Consider the following 22,251-nt stretch of genomic DNA (forward strand, 5'->3'; position numbering starts at 1 on the left):
GTCATAAATATTTAAATATAATTTTTTAGTTTATGGACATAAATCGCAAAGCAACAATAATGATCCATACATTTTTAAACATGTAGCAGGCACTAAAGCTTTTTTGCATCCATATCTTGTTGCACACTATTCTAAACAAAATCTTACTGCAGTTAAATGTAGCACTAAATATGTTCTCTTCTGTAATTAGTTCAGCTGTGGAGAGATGATCTGAAAACCCTAGGGTCTCGTTGACACGGGTGTACTTAACCACTTCAATACTGGGCACTTTCGCCCCTTTCTGTCCCAAGCCAATTTTCAGCTTTCAGTGCTCTTGCACTTTCAGTAAGAATTGCGTGGACATGCAACACTGTACCCAAATTCAATTTTTATCATTTTGTTCACACAAATAGAGATTCCTTTTGGTGGTATTTATTCACAAATAATTTTTTTTTTTGCAATATAAGCAAAAAATAGAGCGTAAATTTTGAAAAAAAAAAAATATTGTCTACTTTCTGTTTTAAAAGAAATCCAATAAAATCTAATTTTGTCATAAATTTAAACCAACATGTATTCTGCTACATGTCTTTGGTAAAAAGAAATCCTGTTACGTGTATAATAATTGTTTTTTCTGATCACGGACATATGTACGCAGATGATCATGTACAGATGTGCGCAGATAATCATGGACATATGTGTGCAGGTGATCATTGGGGCATATGATTTTAGTGTTACATATGTGAGGGACAGGTGTTTTTACTGTGTGGGGACAGTGTTTTGTAGACACTATTTTTGGGACATTGTGTGGGGACACTGGGCTGGTGATCAGTGTGTAAAAAGCTGTCAAAAACAGCTCATACTGACTGATCACCAGCTGGCTGCAGCAATCTGCTCTCCTCTCCTTACTGACAACTTCTGTGTGAGGAAAGGAGAGCTAATTGCCTAGTAACTAGCTCTCTATTTACAAATCATGATAGCTCTGATTGGGCACAGCCATCATCTAATCAGGGGGGCCAATCACAGAGCCCTCCTGGTGATCGGAGATGCGCTGTTTCCGGGTGACACAAGCACATTGGGATCATGCCACTGCACTGGCATGTCCCTGAACATCCACTCAGAAGGAAGAATATGTGTATATGTGCAGTGGCTAGGCAGAAGGTGGTTAAGCGTGCGGCTGTACAAGCTTTGTGTTTGCTCATGCAGGGATGCACAGGAACTGCAGGGACACAGTTGTTCACAATTTGGCAGCCGTGTAGATGCATAGCCCTTCATTGCACAATGTGTTTGGGGCTCTGGACCTGTACCCACACAGCTGTAAATTTGGAGAAGTGGCTGTGTTTGTGCAGCCACTGTGTTCCCATTGACATGAATGGGACTGTCTGCACACGGATGCAGAGGACATCTGTGCATCCCCATGTGGGCAAGCACACCCCTTGTACAGAAGTACCCTTAAGTATACCCATGCATATGAGACCTAACCATCCTTGTGCAAGGCTACAATTTACATTCCATAGAGGAGACGAAAGTGCTTATATCATGATTTAAAGTGCAACTAAATTCAAGAATGAAAAACAAAAATGTAATATCTTAAAGGCCTTTTCATGCTTTTCGTTATTTTCCTCCTATGTATTCTATCATTAACACTTCTTGTCCTAGGTGGACAACATAGTGCAAATGTGGTAAACACAAGCCCTGCAGAATGAATCTCACCCACCAGGCCATTTTATGTGGCCATTGCACCCAGGTTTTTTTTTGCAACCAGAACATGGCCTAACAGAGTTCAGCCTACTCCGCCTCTCGCCCTCCACTCCCTGCTTACCACTGTTCCTTGTAAACACAGAATCCTTCTGTGTTTACAAGGGCAGCTTTCCTTTCAGCGGCTCTCACAGATCTCTGCCTGCCCTGCACTCAGTGAGGACAAGGGAGATGCAGGTGTAGTGTGGGATTGAGCATCACATGGTAAGCTGTACTGTGATCCCCATCTGTGCCCGGATGCAACCAATGATCTCCCTGTAAGAGAGAGAATGAGAGAGAGAGAGAGAGAGAGAATGAGAGAGAGAGAGAGAGAGAGAGAGACAGAGCTGCCTACACTGCCAGGTTATACTAGAGCCAATTTGGGTAGGTGAGATGTGAGGAGGCTTTTAAGGAGGAGAGATGAGGGCTATGGAGGGAGATGTGTGTAGAGTAATGCAGAGGTTAGAGCTGAGGAGGGGTGGAAGCAAGATGTGGACAGCCTGTGAAAGTGACATGAACCCTGCACACTGTGCAAAATACACCCCTATACCCTGCAATCTGTATGTAGTGCACTCCTCAACCATACACTCTATACATAGCACATCTCTGAACACCTCACATAATTGGTATTTATTGCCCCTTTGGAATCCTCCCACTGCAATTTGGCCACACCCATCATTTAATGTGGTTCAATGGGGTCGTGGTTGAGTTCCTGCATCTATTCTCTCAGAAAAAAGCCCTGGATAAATTTAAATAGTCTTACAGATACAACTGACCCTTTGAGGACAACCATAATGCTGATGCAGCCCACAATGAAATCGAGTTTGACACCCCTGCTATGCTGTATCTACAGTTAAGTCCATATATATATGACCACGATTGTCATACTTTTGGCTCTGTATGTCACCAGAATAAAATTAAAATGAAACAATACAAATTTCAGCTTTAATTCAAGGGGTTGAACATAAATATCAAGCACAAATTTTAGGAACTGCAACCCTTTTTATACTCTGTCTCCCCATTTTCAGGGGCTCAAATGTAATTGGACAAATTAATATAATCATAAATAAAATGTTAATTTTAAATATTTTGTTGAGAATCCTTTACTGGCAATTACGGCCTGAAGTCTGGAACCCATTGACATTACCAAAAACCTTTCTGATGCTTTGCCAGGCTCTAACTGCAGATGTCTTCAGTTGTTCTTTGTTGCTCTTTCTGACTTTAGTTTTATTCCTTCAGCAAGTGAAATGCACGCTCAATTGGGTTGAGATCAGGTGATTAACGTGGCCATTGCAAAATATTCCACTTCTTTTCCTTCAAAAGCTCCTGGGTTGCTTTTGCAGTCATTGTCCAACTGTACTGTAAAGCACCTTCCTATCAACTTTGCTTCATTTGGCTGAATCTGGGCTGACAGTATATCTCTAAACACTGCAGAATTCATCCAACTGCTTCTGTCTTCCATCACATCATCAATAAACACCAATACCCCAGTGCCACTGGAAGCCATGCATGCCCACTCCATCACCCTGCCTCCACCATGATTTACAAATTAAGTTGTGTGCTTTGAATCATGAGCTGTTCCAAGCCTTCTCCACACTTTTTTCTTCCCGTCATTCTGGTACAATTAATCTTCGTTTCATCCATCCAAAGAATGTTTTCCCAGGACGGGTCTGTGTTTTTTTAGATGTCTTTTGGCAAAGTCTAAGCTGGCTTTTCTATTCTACATGGTTATGAATGGTTTGCACCTTTTGATGAACCCTCTATATTTACTCTTGTGAAATCATTGTAGACTTCGACAGTGATGCGCCCACTTTCTGAAGAGTGTCCTTCCCTTGTCTGGATGTTGTGAATGTTTTTTTCTTTACCAGGATCCTGCAATCAGCCATCATTGTAGTCTTCCGTGGATGTCCAGGCCTTTTTATGTTGTTGAGCTCACCAGTGCATTCCTCTTTCCTCAGAATGTACCAAACTGTTGATTCGGCCACTCCTAATGTTGCTGCTATCTCTCTGAAAGTTTTGTTACGTTTTTGAGGCCTTGCAATGGCCTGTTTCATTTTCATGGACACCTCCTTTGGTTCACAGCAATATATTCCAAATGTAAATACCACACTTAGAATCAACTCCAGACCTTATAGCTGCCTAATTGATGGAGAAATAAGTGGAAGTAGCCCACACCTGGCCATGAAACAGTTTTTGATTGAATTGTCCAATTACTTTTGATCCCTTGAAAAGGGGAATGTCTATTCTTAAGAGCTGTGACTCCTAAACCCTTCCTCCAATTTAGATATACATACCCTCAAATTAAACCTAAGTATGTGCACTTTCAGCCTATATCCATTATAAAAGTATAACTTGAACTGGTATAAATATGTTTTGGTAAATACTTGACAAAAATGAAATTGTGCATGTGTCCAAATATATATGGACCTAACTGTATGTACAAACAGCATCTTCAACTCAGCATCATCACATAAAGACAGGTCTACAGACCATATTCTCTTCTTCATAACTTAGGGTGAGGTGTTCTGTAGTACACAAAGCAGAGCTGGGAATAATGCTAACTGATAACAGAAGTGAACAGCAGAAATTATGATGAGCCTTCAGTAATTTGCAAGGCGTGTGATACTATAACGTTTAACTAACTGGGTGGTGAGGAGGGCAGGGATCCAGTCCATGGTTTGGCACTGTGTGGAGATCACTGTTATGTTAAAAGCAGCCAATGAAATCAGTGCAGGGAAGGGTGACCATGGTAGGATCAGATCATGGATGTGATCAGTCCTTTCCTGCTGTCCAGTAAGTTAACCATTACAGAATCATAATCCATTCAAATAACCAGAGGCTTTATCTTGTGCTTGGCTTGGTATATGTTAGCGGTTGAGACATCTTTACAGCCTGCTCCCTGACTAGTGTTATGCCTTAATGCTATCTCTTCTATCTTCTCCGCAAGACTCCCCACAACATTGAAATGTGCCAGTGTGCCACTGTAATTAGCAAGTTTTGTTTTATTATGTTTTGACAGAAATTATGAGCTCACAAGATTTCTGGCAGTATCAACAAGCATTGTTTGCAGTATTCAAGCAGATATAGGAAAATGCATTTAATATGATGTTCAGCAGACCAAATAAAAGTTCACTGTTAAGATTTGGCATATGCTATGTACAATAATGTACATGCTACTAACTTTTAATCTAAAAAAAGATATAAAGATTCTCCTGCAAATTGAAGTACAAAAGAATCAACAACCAACGGGCATATGATGTGTGAATGTAGCATTCATTGCACATTCACCATATGTTTACTTCAATTCACGAATGAATCGTTTACCACATTTATAAAGAACATTTACCAAAAAGATTCACCTGGACATTTGTAGAATCAGCAACATTCAACAACATCCATTCTTTAGCGTTGTTTACCTTTCACTTTTGTACTATAACTCAACGAATGTAACATTTATGATTAACATATTGCACATTCAGCAGTGGCGGATCTGAAATGTAATGTTTCAAACTCTATAAATAAAACAGCTTTAGAAAACTGTCCATTTGTTGGTGCATAAAACTCAATACCATAAAACCTAGTTTAAACAATAAAATATATACAGTATACACTATATTGCCAAAAGTATTGGGACTGCTGCCTTTACACGCACATGAACTTAGATGGCATCCCTGTCTTAGTCCTTAGGGTTAAATATTGAATTGTCCCACCCTTTTCAGCTTTAACACCTTAAAATCTTCTAAGAATGCTGTCCACAAGGTTTAGGAGTGTGTCTATGGGAATGTTCGACCGTTCTTCCAGAAGCACATTTGTGAGGTCAGGAACTGATGGGGACGAGAAGGCCTGTGGGGACAGGGAACTCTTCCCGACAACCCTGGGCTCTGGTTGTGGGGTCTGAGGGCGGAGGGCTTATCGAAATATGGAAGATCCCAGCACCTCCCTATGTAAACGAGCATAGGGTACATTGTACCCCTACATATTCACAAAAAAAAGTCAAAAATAAATAAAATCATTAAACCAGTTTTTAACAATTGCTTTAGTAAAAAAAAAAATGCCCCCCCCCCCCATGTAGATCTCGCACTCACTGCCACCACCAAAGCCAAAAAAAGAAACAAAAAATGCTCCGCTGTCAATGCAGGCTGACCACCTACTGCAGGCTCCGCCGTTTGAAAGTCCTTAAATAGGAAAGGGGTGGAGCCACCTAGCGACATCACCTGGTGGCACCACCCCTTGTGACATCCCGACCCAGAATGCATCAGTCTGTGATTCACAAGGGGGCGGGGCCACCAAGTGACATCAGCAGGTGGAGCCGTCCCTTACCTATATAAGAACTGTCAAACAGCAAAAATTGCAGTAGGCGGTCAGCCTTCATTGACGCCAGAGTATTTTTTCTTTTATCGGGTCTGGTGGTCATTGTTTTTTTTTTTTTTTTTTTTAAGGTATTGTCAAAAACCTGTCTACAGTTTTTTTTATACGCTTTTTGGTGAAGGTAACGGTACAATGTAGCCCACACTCATTCACATGGGGGGACGGGATCTGCGGGCCCCCTTGTTAAAAGTGGCTTCCAGATTATGATACGTCCCCTGCCTGCAGATTCCCAACACCACAAAGCACCCCCCAATTCTGAGCATGTGGCCTGGTATGGTTCAGGAAGGGGGGTGTTCGCTTGTCCCCCCTTTCCTGGCCTGCCAGGCTGCATGCTCAGATAAGGGTGTGGTATGGATTTTGGGGGGCCCACAGCGTTTGTTTTTTCAAATTCAAATCATGGCAATAGCTTGCAGCCGCAAAGTACATTTAAAGCGGAGTTCCACCCAAAAATAGAACTTCCACTTTAAGTACTGGTAACCCCCTGACATGCCACATTTGGCATGTAATTTTTTGGGGGGAGGAGGTACCCAGTTTTGACAGGCACCCAGCTGCCATTTCCTCCCGAGGCACTGAAAGGAAATTCACCTCTCCCTCCTCCCTCCCTGCAATCTTCTGGGACACGTCACAGGTCCCAGATGATTGCCCTGCCATTCACAACACACAGTGCAGCCTGCACATGCGCAGTGCGCACCCGGCTGTGAAGCCACAGCCGAGTGCCCACAGTTACAATGCCAGTGCCGTGCAGAGGAGGGGGAGAGGAGCTCTTTGTGTGCCCACATCGCTGTACTGTGGGATAGGTGAGTGTCTATTTATTAAAAGTCAGCTATACTCTTTGTAGCTGCTGACTTTAAAATGGGTGGAATTCCGCTTTATTTTTCTTTAGAAATTTCATTTTTGCTGCAGCATTCTATACATGCTACAGATGCACCACTTTATGGGCAGACTAATGCCGCATACACACGATCAAACAATCGGGTGGAAAAGTCCGGCAAACTCAAGTCCGCCAGACAATCCCCCCGTGTGTAGCCTCCGGCGGACTTTTTTTTACCCGAAAGTACGGTGGACTTAGAAAGTATGTTTGCACTCCAATCTTCCCGCCGGACTTGCATTTCGGCGGACAATCCAGCCGTTGGTATGCCAGTCCACCGTACTTTTGAAATGAGCGGATTTTTCCCGCGCGGAGAAAAGTCCGCTCATTTTGAGCGCGTCTCCAGGTAGACGGGGCTAGCGAAGGAGGCGTCACTAGCTCCGTCACCTGGTATGGACTTAAAGGGGAACCCCAATGCCGAAAAAATCGGCGTGGTGGTCCCCCCAGGTCCACATCTGACCCTTGTCCGAGCACGCTACCCGGCCGGCCAGGAAAGGGAGGGGACGAGCGAGCGGCCCCCCTCCTGAGCCATACCAGGCCGCATGCCCTCAACATGGGGGGGTGTCTTGGGGAAGGGGGGCCGCGTGGCCCCCCACCCCAAAGCACCTTGTCCCCATGTTGATGAGGACAAGGGTCTCTTCCCGACAACCCTGGCCGTTGGATGTCGGGGTCTGCGGGCGGGGGGCTTATCGGAATCCAGGAGCCCCCTTTAATAAGGGGGCCCCCGGATACCGGCCCCCCACCGTATGTGAATGAGTATGGGGTACAATGTACCCCTACCCATTCACCTGTAAAAAAAAGTAAAAAAAAAAACAACACACAAGGGTTAAAATAGTTTATTGCACAGCTCCAGGGGTCTTCTGTCTTCGGGGGTCTTCCCGCCGGACTCCTCCGCTATCTTCTTCTAGCTCTTTTCTAGAGGAGGACCCCGGCTTTCTTCTTCGCCGCCGCCCTCTTCTTCCGACTTCGGGGGTCTTGTCCCCCTCTTCGGTTCTTCTTGCCGGGCCACCGCGCCTTCTTCTAGCTCTTTTACAGGCGCTGGCCCGGTTTTCTGTTGCCGCTGTCGCCGCCACCAGCGCCGCCTTCTGTTCTTCTCTTCAGATGTTGCCTCGTCGCTCTCTCTGCTCACAATGACGGGGACAAGACGCGTGGCGACTTATATAGGGACATCACCGGATGATGTCCCCGCCCATTATGGTGTCACAGTCAAAGAGGTGGCCCCCCTTCCCCAAGGCACCCCCCATGTTGAGGGCACGCGGCCTGGTACGGGTCAGGGGAGGGGGGGGCTCGCCGCCTATCAGTGCCCATCTGTGCTGCCTATCCATGCTCATCCATGCCGCCTATCAGTGCCCATCTGTGCTGCCTATCAGTGCCCATCCATGCAGCATATCAGTGCCACCTATCAGTGCCCCATCAGTGGCACATATTAGTGCCCATCATCAGTGCCCATCAATGCCACCTTATAAGTGCCACCTTATTGGTGCCTATCAGTGCTGCCTTATCAGTGCCCATCATCGCAGCCGCATCAGTGAAGGAGAAAACTTATTTACAAAGTTTTGTAACTGAAACAAAAACATTTTTTTTCAAAATGTTCGGCCTTTTTTTTATTTGTTTAGCAGAAAATAAAAATCCCAGAGGTAATCAAACACCACCAAAAGAAAGTTCTATTTGTGGGAACAAAATGATAAAAATTTAGTTTGGGTACAGTGTAGCATGACCGCACAATTGTCATTCAAAATGTGACAGCGCTGAAAGCTGAAAATTGGTCTTGGCAGGAAGGTATATAAGTGCTCGGTATTGACGTGGTTAATGAAATAAACAACGGTTTTCAAAGGGCTATGAAAGGAAGAGACTTTCAATTCTGAAGGTAAAAACACAACAGTTTTCGTTTATATGATACAAATCATTAACCACTTTAACATCTGGCCTCTTTTTTAGATGTGGTGTTTACAAGTTAAAAACTGCTTTTTTTTTGCTAGAAAATTACTTAGAACCCCCAAACATTATACATTTTTTTTTCTAACATCCTAGAGAATATAATGGCGGTTGTTGCAATACTTTCTGTCACGCTGTATTTGCGCAGCGGTCTTACAAGCGCACTTTTTTTTTAAAAAAATACACTTTTTTTAATTAAAAAATAAGATCAAAGTAAAGTTAGCCCAATTTTTTTTTATATTGGGAAAGATAATGTTACGCCGAGTAAATTGATACCCAACATGTCACGCTTCCAAATTTTCACCACTCGTGGAATGACGACAAACTTTTACCCTTAAAAATCTCCACAGGCGACATTTAAAAAATTCTACCGAATGCATGTTTTGTGCTACAGAGGAGGTATAGGGCTAGAATTATTGCTCTCGCTCTACCGATCAAGGCGTTGCCTCACACGTGTGGTTTGAACATCGTTTTCATATGCGGGCGCTACTCACGTATGTGTTCGCTTCTGCACGCGAGCTCAGCGGGACGGGGTGCGTTTTATTTTTTTATTTTTCTTATTTATTTTACCTTTTATTTTTATTTTTACACTGCTTTTAAAAAAAAAATCTTTCATTTTTATTCCTATAACAAGGAATGTAAACATCCCTTGTAATAGAAAGAAAGCATGATAGGACCACTTAAATATGAGATCTGGGGTCAAAAAGACCTCAGATCTCATATTTACACTAAAATGCAATAAAAAAAATTAATTTAAAAAACGTAAAAAATAAAATGACTCTTTATGAGCTATGGGCGGAAGTGACGTTATGGCGTTGCTTCCTCCCTGCAGTATCATGGAGACAGGTGTGGGCCATCTTCCCCTCACTCATCTCATGTCAGCCCAGGGGACAGATGCAATCTCCTCCGCTGCTGCCGACGGCTCCGGTAAGCGGCGGAGGGCACTGGATTGAGGCAGAAGGGGGGGCCCCTCTCCCACCATAGATAAAAGTGATCTCACTGTGAATCTGACGCAGAGGCCACATTTATCTTGTGCCGGATCGCTGGCCGAACATGGGGATACCGGAGTTATGGCAGCTAGCTGCTGCCATAACAATGATATGCGTCCCCAAAATAGGGACGTACATCGGCGTGCGGCAGTCCAGAAGTGGTTAAATGGTGCATGATAGAAAGGATATATGGTTTACTTATGACTTTAAGTCATAAATAAAAGGTGATTGTTATGGGCACCCCTGACAGTGTTATATGGCCAATAACTTGCATATAACCCTTCAAAATAGGGACTTTTGATTTTTCAAGTTGGAGTCCCATAGACTTCAATTAGGTTCAGTGTTCGGGTGCAAACTTTTTGCGATGTTCGGCTGTTCTGATATGATCCAAACAGGGGTGGGGCTCGGCTCAATCTCTACTTGTAAAAGCAATGCTAAGAAGTTCTACTGTTAACAGGCTGCATGTGTTATCAGGCTAGATTGTCAAACTTGTAACTGAAACATCCTGGGCCTCAAGCACACAGGAAAAAAAACACAGACAGCTGAATAAATTTGCCTAAGCTTCATTTTGTATGCATGTTAATACGTGCTAATGTGCTTTTTGTGTATTTTCCACCCAAATGCTCCTCTCCTGAAAATGGTTGTGGTGAATTTCTTTTTCTGCCCCTAAAAGCCTGTAAACCTCTATGTGTGCGTGGACATATAGGCTAACATAAGAGGGATGTATAGAGGCAGAAATGCCTGTAAAAGTGGTGTTTTTGACACCTGGTATACATGAGGCCTTCAGTTGAACATGTAAATATTTCATTACATATAAATCAATTTCACAAACAGATTTCACGTACTTTGTTTTCTTGCTATAGCATGTTGACCAGCACTCTGGTAGCAGTTGAGGAGTTTGCAACAGGCTTAAAATGGTTGTAAACCCTTACAGACCACTTTGACCTATAGGTAAGCCTAGATTAAGGCTTACCTGTAGGTCCATGAAATATCTCCTAAACCTACACGGTTTAGGAGATATTTGCAAAAAGACAGGCATCATGATATGTGTTAGTGGAGGCTCCCGTGCACCTGTGCGGGAGTGACGTCATCGCTGCTCTCGCACTGTGAGTGGCCAGAGCAGCGACACCCGGAAGAAGATGGACGCTTCGTGCTACAGGGGACATCGGTGACACATAATGGGTTACTATGCAATGTCTTTTTGCATTGTTTGTTAAAGAGGACAGGCTTGGGACAGGGTTACTCTAACATTGTTCAAAATACCTTGCAGTCAGCCATGATGCCTCCTCCTGAGAAACATCTAAAAGGTAAGAGATATTTAAAAAATAGGCATATTGTGTGAATGGGAACACATAATAAACATATCTCTTCATTCACATCGTTCTCCTCATTGTTTATAATTTTGTTGTGGAATGTATTGACATTGAATTCATCTTAATCTAAATCATATAGTGAGTATTTTTCAAATTTGACTGCAAAAGTGGAAATAAAATTTAAAGTCTAAAACATATTTCTAGAAAAAACATGGTACATCTTTGCAGTACAAGTAACTTTCCTTTTAAACACCCAGCAAACACAGAAAAAAAACAAAAAAACTGTTGACGTGCTAAAAAAAAAGTTATCTGTGCAATCTTAGGCAACCAGCTGCAACAAACTTGTAAGGCCTGTGAAAGATTTATTACTGAAGAAAGGACATATTATCACTTGTATAATTGAGAATGGGTCAGGGTCAGGTTTCATTCAACTGCAGAACAAATTTAGACTATCCAAAAGAGGAATTTATGGCTCATGCTGTAACCTTGTATTAAATGTGCGTCGTGATCTGTCTCACCACTCCTGTGTAGTATAGCTTTGCTGTACTAAAATATAAAACACATAGAGGGTTATTTACGAAACGCAAATCCACTTTGCACTGCAAGTGCACTTGGAAGTGCAGTCGCTCTCAATCTATGGGGGTAGATCTGAAATGAGGGGAAGCTCTACTGATTTTATTATCCAATCATGTGGAAGCTAAAATGCTGTTTTTTAATTTCTTTGCATGTCCCTCTCGGATCTACAGTGACTTTTAAAGTGGATTTGCCTTTTGTAAATAACCCCCTATGTGTTTAAATTTTATAGTTTAGTATGGAAAAGCTATACTACACAGGAGTGGTGAGACAGATTTCGTAAATAACCCCCATGGTATCAACCCTGCCTATCCGGGACATGGCCGCTCTGCTCTTTGTCAGTGTAGAATTAAAGAAGTCAATCAAAGAGCCCTACTGGCACGATCATCAGGTAACATGAATTACAGAATAAGTCTGTTTGAAAGTGAAATTTGCTACTCAAAAAGACCCCAAAATAACAGGAAACCCCCCCCCCCCCCATAAAATACAGTGACAGAGTGCATCATATATGTAATATTTTAAGATTTTTTCAAGGTTAATTTAACCTTTTAACCCTTGTCAATAGCACTAATAGTAACCAAATGCCCAACACTTATTAAACCTTGAAATGTTGTTCAGTACTTACTTTATCAGATGTCAGAGTTATTTGCATCAAAAGCTACTAATCATATACTCAAATCTCACAAGACTAAGATTTCAATGCCAGAAAGTTGTGATCCAGATAATTTATAATCAAGATTATAAATAAAACGCATAACCTCTTTTGTTTTCTGATACAGGTTCTTCAAATGTCCATTGATTAACATGGAAAGTCTGAACATTTTCTGTCTGGCACAATGCCTGGCTTCCAATGTCAAAGCTGTCAGAAATGAGTAGCTGTACAAAAAAAGAAAATTGTGCTGTATCCAAATATAGTTTTCTTTCTCTTTTTACCTAAACATTTAAAGTGGAACTTCAGGGATACACAGCTACAATACATTTAAAGTGGAACTTTACCCATAAAAACGTAATAAAAAATAATGTTCTTTAGAAAGCAATATAAATTCTACATTAATAAATATGCAAATAAAATTAGTGTGTGCTATAAATTGCCTCCAGCGTTGCTCCTGTTTCTTCTCGCTGGAGACTGCCATTTTGCTGAAGCACAAAGCCCCTGAACAGCAGTAAATTATAAATTTATAAAACTAAACCCATTGATTTACCAGTTTCAAAGGATTTGATTGTGTCCTTAACCAAAGTGTCAAACCATTAAATGGCTGGTGTCCCAACTGATCACATGTGCAGCACTATGGCAGTTGCAGTTCAAACAGAAGCAGCTTCCTTGGTTGTAAACAATAGAAGGCTTTAATTCTGCTTTAGGGCTGTCAGCAGATCAGCCTCTACTAACTCAGCAATGCCTAAAAATGGAGAACAACTGAACATGTGAAGAGCAGGATGAGACAGTGCATTACTCGATTTTAAACAGTATAGGGACTTTTATAAAATGTTTTACATAGCTATATCTACAAAAGGAGCCAGCCTGAAGTGATCTTGCAGGATTTAATTTTTTTGTCTAAAGTTCCACTTTAACCACTTGTCGCCTTCCCAATGTCAAATGACTGAGGAGCGTTGCGACGCTCGTTCTGGGAGGACATCATATGATGGCACCCCACAATGACCACTCTCGCATGCCCACGGGGGCATGCAATGCTGTGCTCATGGCGGCGCCATGTCATAGGACCCTGATCTCTTAATCCATATTAAACATATGTCCAATCACAGCCAGTCACATGCAAATGTAGAAGTGCTGGTAACCGGCTCTCATCACCTCACACTGACAAAGTGTGTGGCTAGGAGAGCCAATCAGTGGCATCTCCTCACAGGGGAGGCCAGGGAAAGTAATTAGGGCACTGATCATCAGTGCCCTGATTACAGTAAAGCCCCAGCAGTGCCCATCAGTGACTCCAATCATTGCCCATCAGTGACACAATTCAATACGTATTACTGATGCCAGTCACTGCTGCCTTTTAGTGCCCATCAGTGCCTGCTCATTAGTCCTGCCCATCAGTGCCGCCCATGAGTGCTGCCTATCCATGCCGCCTATCAGTGCCCACCAGTGCTGCCTTATCAGTGCAGCCTTATAAGTGCAGCCAATTTTAATTGGTTCACATACTTTTTCTTACCACTGTAGGAGGTATATGCATACTTTTATAATATATACATATCTATATCTATACACATATATCTATATCTATATATACATATATATATATATATATATATATATATATATATATATATATATATATATATATATATGTATATGTATATATATATATATATATATATATATATATATATATATATAAAATAGTAAGTCCGGCCCTGTGTGTATATATATATATATATATATATATATATATATATATACACAGGGCCGGACTTACTATTGGGCTTGACTGGGCTCAAGCCCATGGGCCCCGCCCAATAGGTGGCCCCACGGCACTGCCAAGATACATAGCTGAACCTGTCACTCAGAGGGCCACTGTCAGCTGCTAGGAGCTTTGGAACAGCGAGAGAGAGAGAGACGCAGTGGCAGGGGCTGTGCTGTGACCAGTAGGCGGGGCTGAGGAAATGTGTAACAGCGAGGGCTGGAGGAGCAAGCCAGTGTATTGTGCAGCAGACAGAGTGTAACCCTCCCCCTCTCCAGCCCACCACATTTGACTACACAGGTGCTGAATGGGGATGCTGGGAGGGAGATACACAGTACCTGAAGCCCCAGGAGGACATAGCAGAGGAAGGTATGACTATGGGAAGATCCTGCAGCACTGAGCACACACATCATTCTGGCTGAATGGAAAGAAGATGGGGGGGAGCGCTGCACAGTCACATGTAATGCTGGCTAGACAGTGTCTTCCAGAAATGCATGTCTTCAGGCAGTGCAATGTTACTGATCAGCCTCCCCCTCCCCCTGTAATCTTTTTATTTTATTTATAGCTGCACACTGTGATCAGATCTCTGGAAGATCCTGCAGCCCATCAGCATTCTGTGTCCAGTGACAGGTAACACATGGCTGGCTGTTAACTATTTCAGCTCAGCATTTTGGCCAGACCTCTGTGTGTACTGCACAGTTTGATGTTTTTGTGAAGGATTTACTGCTGACTCAGGCTAGAAGTTTCACAGACCCATTAACTGTTTACTGTCCTCCACTGATCCTAACCAGATCACTGTTGTAAGAAAAATGTTATTTTGGAAATGAAATGTGCTGCTGCCTTGTCGCTTGGTTGCACTTTTCAAAGAAGGATTACTGACTTGATCTTGCAGAACCGGTTTAAATAGAGTGTCACAGCCCTGCAATACTATATACTTGTACACTGAGTTCAACCATAAATGCAGTATCTGATCATCTCTTGTACCATATCTGCAGTCTCTGACCATCTCTTGTACCGTGTCTGCAGTCTCTGACCATCCCTTGTACCATGTCTGCAGTCTCTGACCATCCCTTGTACCATGTCTGCAGTCTCTGACCATCCCTTGTACCATATCTGCAGTCTCATCATCCCTTGTACCGTGTCTGCAGTCTCTGACCATCCCTTGTACCATGTCTGCAGTCTCTGACCATCCCTTGTACCATGTCTGCAGTCTCTGACCATCCCTTGTACCATGTCTGCAGTCTCTAACCATCCCTTGTACCATGTCTGCAGTCTCTGACCATCCCTTGTACCATGTCTGCAGTCTCTGACCATCCCTTGTACCGTGTCTGCAGTCTCTGACCATCCCTTGTACTGTGTCTTCAGTTTCTGACCATCCCTTGTACCGTGTCTGCAGTCTCTGACCATCCCCTGAACCATATCTGCAGTCTCTGACCATCCCTTGTACCATGTCTGCAGTTTCTGACCATCCCTTGTACCATGTCTGCAGTCTCTGACCATCCCTGACCATCCCTTGTACCGTGTCTGCAGTCTCTGACCATCCCTTGTACCGTGTCTGCAGTCTCTGACCATCCCTTGTACCGTGTCTGCAGTCTCTGACCATCCCTTGTACCATGTCTGCAGTCTCTGACCATCCCTGACCATCCCTTGTACCGTGTCTGCAGTCTCTGACCATCCCTTGTACCGTGTCTGCAGTCTCTGACCATCCCTTGTACCGTGTCTGCAGTCTCTGACCATCTCCTGTAGTGTGTCTTACACATATACAACTCACATCACTCACACACACAGCCTACATAGGCTGTATGTGAGTGATATGAGGTGTATATGTGTGACATAGGCTGCATATGAGTGACATTATATACACATACACAGAATATGTTCACACATATATTGGGGGGGGGGTCTTGTTGTGTCACCTCCCTGAAATTAGTTTTTGCAGGTTGAAATTAGGGATGAGCTCCAGTGTGTGCGGACACGCAGGAGCTCATCCCAAGTTGGGATGTCTGGGACTGTGAACCAAGCCGAGTACACTTGGCTACTCTCGGCTCGGCTCGGGACTGCGAGAGGACCCGAGAGCCACCGAGATACACAGGACTCTGTATCTCTGCGGCGCCATTTTTAAACTTCAAGACTGCAATGACGACAAGGCTGCAAATGACACTGGGGCAAGGCTGCAAATGACAAGGCTACACTGACAAGGCTGCAATGACACTGACAAGGCTGCAGATGGGCACTGATAAGGCTACATTGATGGGCATTTAAATGTAAGTTTTTTTCCTTAAACTTCCCTCCTAAACTTTGGGTGCGTGTTATACGGTAATGTATAGAAGGTAGGGCCCGAAAGTGACTCAAGCCCAGGGGCCCGGCCACCCTAAGTCCTGCCCTGTATATATATATATATATATATATATATATATATATATATATATACCGTACCAGCTGTCCATATACTGTACCTGTACTGCTTACCAAAGACTGTACCTATATTGTGTTCTTATCATACCCTGTACTGTATTCTTTACCATGATTGTATCCTTTAATGTGACAGCTTACCATACGCTGTGCCTGCATTGTGCCCTCTACTTTCATTATACTCTGTACTGTGTTAGCTTACTATACACTGTGCCTATACTGTCTGTGCCCTTTACCCACTTCAGACCCTGTCCTATACCCTCCCTCTTCATACCTCTACAGTGTCAGCATACCATACATTGTGCCTTTTACCTTCATCATATCCTTACTGTGTCAGTTATCCAGGCACTGGGGGATGGGAACAGGTTGGAGGGTTAATGTGTATGGGGAAATACTGGGTGGGAGGTTGTTAGGTAGATTGTATCAGGCCCCAGGATTTCTAATGATTGCTCTGACATTTAGAACCATTATTGGATTTTTTTTAGTGTAAATATATAAAAGGAAGAATATTCGGTATATACAAGCACACTAGAAAATAATTCTGGTAAAAAAAAAAAGCACTGTAAATTTTGCACAGTCTAATTAGTGGGTCACAATATGCTCAAATGATGGCAAACCCTTTTTATGCTGAGTTATGGGCATTCATAAAGTGTACTTTAGACTACATTAATGTACTGCAATTTATCAATGCCTCTGGGTGCATTTTGTCCTTTGTTCACTTAAATATATGTTGCGGTGAACAGAGATGCATTCTAATAATTACATGTTAAAGTGCATACCCATAATTTTACTTTTAATTATATACTGAAATAAAAATGGTTCAACAAAAAATATTATTTTGTACTAACTGCACCCAAAAGTACTCATACAAACACTTGAACACGTGGATCACAGAATCTGTATTTATTTATGTAAAAACAAAGCTTTAATTAAAGCACTGTTAAATTAGTCATATAAAATCCTCCTTGATCAGTTACAGTGATGTAGTAGAGGTTTGAGTATCCCTGGTCCTATAATGTATAGTTCATTTGCTAAGTGATAAAGAGTTACAGTTACTTTGTTGAATGTAAAATTGAACTATAATATAAATAAAACATAAAAAGTGGTTTGTTTATGTATGTAATCATCCAACAGCTGAGAAATGAAAAAAAAAAGGTAATTTATTCTTAATTAAAAACATTACTTATCTGCATTTTGTGTTATACAGCTCTCATTAATGAGTATCAGTATCAACTGATTTTAACATTCTGCTATAGTCATTTTCAAATCACATGTCATGGCTTATCTCCAGCTCGGCACCATTTCCTACACTGGTAATTCAATAGTTCAATGAAGTTTAAGGTTTGCATGATGCTGTTATATGACTCACAAATTAATTTTCCAGAAATTGAAGTTTCTTACCTAGTCAGCATCTAACCTCAGTATTTACTATACAATATGCATTTTTATGTAAAACTAATCAATTGATTCAAAAATATTTTCATTTGTATTTGTTATAGCGGGATACAAAGCATCTTCATCAAATGCATAAATGTGTTATCTACTTGATACCTCACGTTTACCATTACATCATATTAAAATAAAGAATGACTTTAAAAACATATTTATTTGCTTAAAATAATTAAACAATAATAATAATAAGAAAATTGATAATTAAGATCATTAAAACACCATTATAACACCATTATAACATTATAACAATAATAAAGCTAAATAATATTCCCATAATACATACAGTATATTGTAGCACTAACCCCCGAAGGAGCTGCTGGTTTGAATTGGGCTTACCGTTACCTTCTCCTCCTTGATCTGTGTCTAGGGGTTCCCGTGGTAGATGGCCTAATAACTTGAGAGACTGATGACAGAATCCGCATAAAGGTATTTTTATTTGCAAAACGTAGACAACAAACAGTCTCTTAAATTGGGATCAGAGGGTCAGGAAGAAAGTTCAAGTACTCTTAGCGTCAAAGTCAAAAATTAAGGATTTGCTTACTTTGACTGCATACAGAGAATAGCCATTCACAACTTGATGTTCACTCAGGTTGGATAGTTCCTCTCTCACAAGGCCTAGCAGCCAACAAGGTGTTTAACTCAGGAACAAGTCTCTGCCACAGACGTTGTTGTAGAACATACAAGAATAAGTCTCTGCCACAGATGTTGTTGTAGAACACGTAGGAAAACTAAACTTGTAGAATACTCGTGTGATACCTGGATCTTTCAGCCAGCTTGGCGATATCCACGAGACCAGATTCTCTTAGGTACTTCACCTCCTCCAGGCTCTTGCTAAGAAACCAACCCATACATGGCCTTCTTCTGAAGAGTCCTCGCTGGATAGCTATGAAGTCACTGGATCTCTCCCAAGCCGGAGACGGCACCCAAACACCTTAGAATCCTCCTTTAGCTTCCTTGCCTCAGGCTAGCGAGCCATGAGACAACATGTCAGGTGGGTCCGCACCCCAGGCCATAGCCTTCCATAGCCATAGCCTTCCTGGGGGCTGGTCAGTAGGACCAGGACCATGAAGTCAGTACATCCTTCTGGACCGGAACCCCGAACCACGTGACATCCACATCTTAAGTACCCTCTCCCAGAAAGCACAGCAAGAGCACCACTCCCACTGGGTGGGGTCTGAGAGAGAGTAATCTTAAAGCACTCAACCAGACTGTAGTTCCACGCCTGCCAGAAAGGACAGTGCCCCCTGTGGCCAGGCTGAACATCCCATAGTCCAGTCAGACTCATGCTGAGGTCCAAATTTATACAATTTTACCCAAACCAAACTGCAGTTCAGGTGTAACCTTAAAAAAACATAGTGTGTGCTCTTCAGAAGCCGACACTACAATATGATACACAATGCAGATTGATTAATATATAACATAAAGAATTATGCCCAGTTAGATCACTTGGCAGTATCTAAAAAAAAATTATTTTCTGGAGTCAGTGTAGTTAAAAGTCATGTTGAAGTACATGGGCCTTTAGAAGAAATATAAACATTTATACAAAAATATAAAGAAAGCATTATATCCTTAGCACACGTGACCATCTCTGACCTAAGGCCAACAAATGCCATTCTCTGAGCCTAGGTGTAGAAAGATTTGCCAGCCAGTCAACTATCTGCTGGTTGGTCAATATTGGTTGGCCACTGTGGGGAAAATATCCAGTTTATGCTGCACCTCTGCCTCTCATTTTGGATGTGCCTCTCATGGTAGTATTTTTTGGGGATGTGAATGGAATGCTTAACTGAAACTATGGAGGTAGGGGAGTGAATGGCTCTCAGCAATACATTGGTGTACCCACATACAAAGGGCAGAACTCCCAATTGCTTAACAACAGGTATATGCAAAGTTTATTGTATATATATTATATTACCAAAAGTAATGGGACGCCTGCCTTTACATGCACATGAACTTTAATGTCTTATTCCATAGGGTTCAATATTGCGTTGGCCCACCCTTTGCAGCTATACCAGCTTCAACTCTTCTAGGAAGGCTGTCCACAAGGTTTAGGAGTGTGTATATGGGAATGTTGAACCATTCCAGAAGCGCCTTTGCTTTGTGCACAGTCATGTTGGAACAGAAAGGGGCCATCCCCAAACTGTTCCCATAAAGTTTGGAGCATGAAATTGTCCAAAATGTCTTGGTATTCTGACGTCTTAAGAGTTCCCTTCATTGGAACTAAGGGGCCAAATCCAACCACTTAAGAACAACCCCATACCATAATCCCTCCTCCACCAAATGATTTGGACCAGTGCACAAAGCAAGGTCCATAAAGACATGGATGAGCGAGTTTGAGGTAGAGGAGTCCTGACCTCAACCCAATAGAATACCTTTGGGATGAATTAGAGTGCAGAGTGCAAGCCAGGCTTTCTCATCCAACATCAGTGCCTGACCTCACAAATGTACTTCTGGAAGAATGGTCAAATATTCCCATAGACACACTCCTAAACCTTGTGGACAGCCTTCCCAGAAGAGTTGAAGCTATTATAGCTGCAACGGGTGGACCAAACTCAATATTGAACCCAATGAATTAAGACTGGGATGCCATTAAAGTTATATATATATATATATATATATATATATATATATATATATACACTAAAATACTAAAAACCCAGAATGGTGGTGGCACAGGGGCTAGCAAGCAAATAAACTTGTTGCAGATACAGATAAAAAGCACAGTTTAGTCTAATGAACAGTGAACACAAAATGATGTGTTTTACCACACTGCAAATTACAGTATAGCACTATATGGCACTGCATAGCATAGTATTGCACTGTATAACAATGTGCCTCTCCCTGCACAAATTTGTCAGCCTTCCCCAACCAACTCCAACACACACTGACTATATGACTACTGGGAGTTCACCTTTTTATCGTGAAGGGGCTAGCTTCTTGTCTTTCTTTGAAATGATTGGCTCTTAGGGACCCATATAACCAGAGATAAGGGTCATGTAGACATTTTGGCTTTAAAAAAAAATTCCGAGTTCCGTGAAACAATGAAACCTCAAGATCTTCCTCAAGCCGAAGGCGGCTGTGATTATCATCCCTAATGCCCCGTACACATGATCGGACTTTCCGACAACAAAACCATGGATTTTTGTTTGAAGCATGTTGGCTCCAACTTGTCTTGCATACACGCAGCCACACAAATGTTGGCCAACAATTACGAATGTAGTGACATGCAAGACGTATGTGATATCTTCATTACGAGCGCTAGTTATATCTCTGGGTCGTACTTGATTCCGAGCATGCGTGGACTTTTGTCTGACGGACTCGTGTACACAAGATCGGAAAGTCCGACCACAAATATTTGTGGGTGGAAAATTTGAGAACCTGCTAGCCAAATGTTCGATGGAGCATACACGCGGTCGGACTTTCCGCCAACAAGCTCACATCCAACATTTGTTGTCAGAAAATTTGATCGTGTATATGGGGCATTGGAGTTTAAACATGCTGAGTAAGTTGAAACTTTTATAGGGGCTATGTAGACACCATTTTCTATTTCCAGCACTACATGATAATATTTGAGTCTAACAATTGGCTGATCCAACACCAAATGATGCATGGGGGGGGGGGGGGAGGTGGCAAATTTAATGCCTCCTGTGGCTGCACTGTACCTAGGTCAGTGTGGTGAAGTTTTCTATATATGATAGGGTTTGCAGTCTTTTAGTGATGCTGAATTTGCACAGCAGTTTTATAAATAATTTCTATTTCTTTCCTCGTACCTGGTATTACCAGGCATTTCTCATAGGAGCTGGTGGCATTGAGGAGAGAGTGGAAGGTAAGTGCATGTGTTATCTAAGCGCCACATTAACCTGGATCTGTTACTTTGTGCAGTTTGTACACAGTGCAGATTCACTTTAAATATTTAGTATAATTATCTTTGCATCAGCCATATCCTTTATTGTTATCATCTTTCGTTACTGTTAATATCTGTGTTTTAAATTACCTGTCCAGTAAATGAACAAAGGAAATACTTGAGCAGTTTTGCAGAAACAGTTTCATTGAAATGCAGTTAAGGAAAATGTTTCTTTTATTAGCAAGAAGAGGTATTATTGGTGATTACACTGGAAATCTCTGCCAAAGTCTGATGGATTTTCCATTCAAGGCCTTTCAACAACATAGCCTTCAGCATTAGGCATTGTCACATTTTGAAGAAATAATGAATATAAAAG

Source organism: Lithobates pipiens, unplaced genomic scaffold (assembly GCF_037356315.1).
Source record: "Lithobates pipiens isolate NorthernLeopardFrog02 unplaced genomic scaffold, aLitPip1_a1.2 Scaffold_18, whole genome shotgun sequence".
Lineage (NCBI taxonomy): Eukaryota > Metazoa > Chordata > Amphibia > Anura > Ranidae > Lithobates > Lithobates pipiens.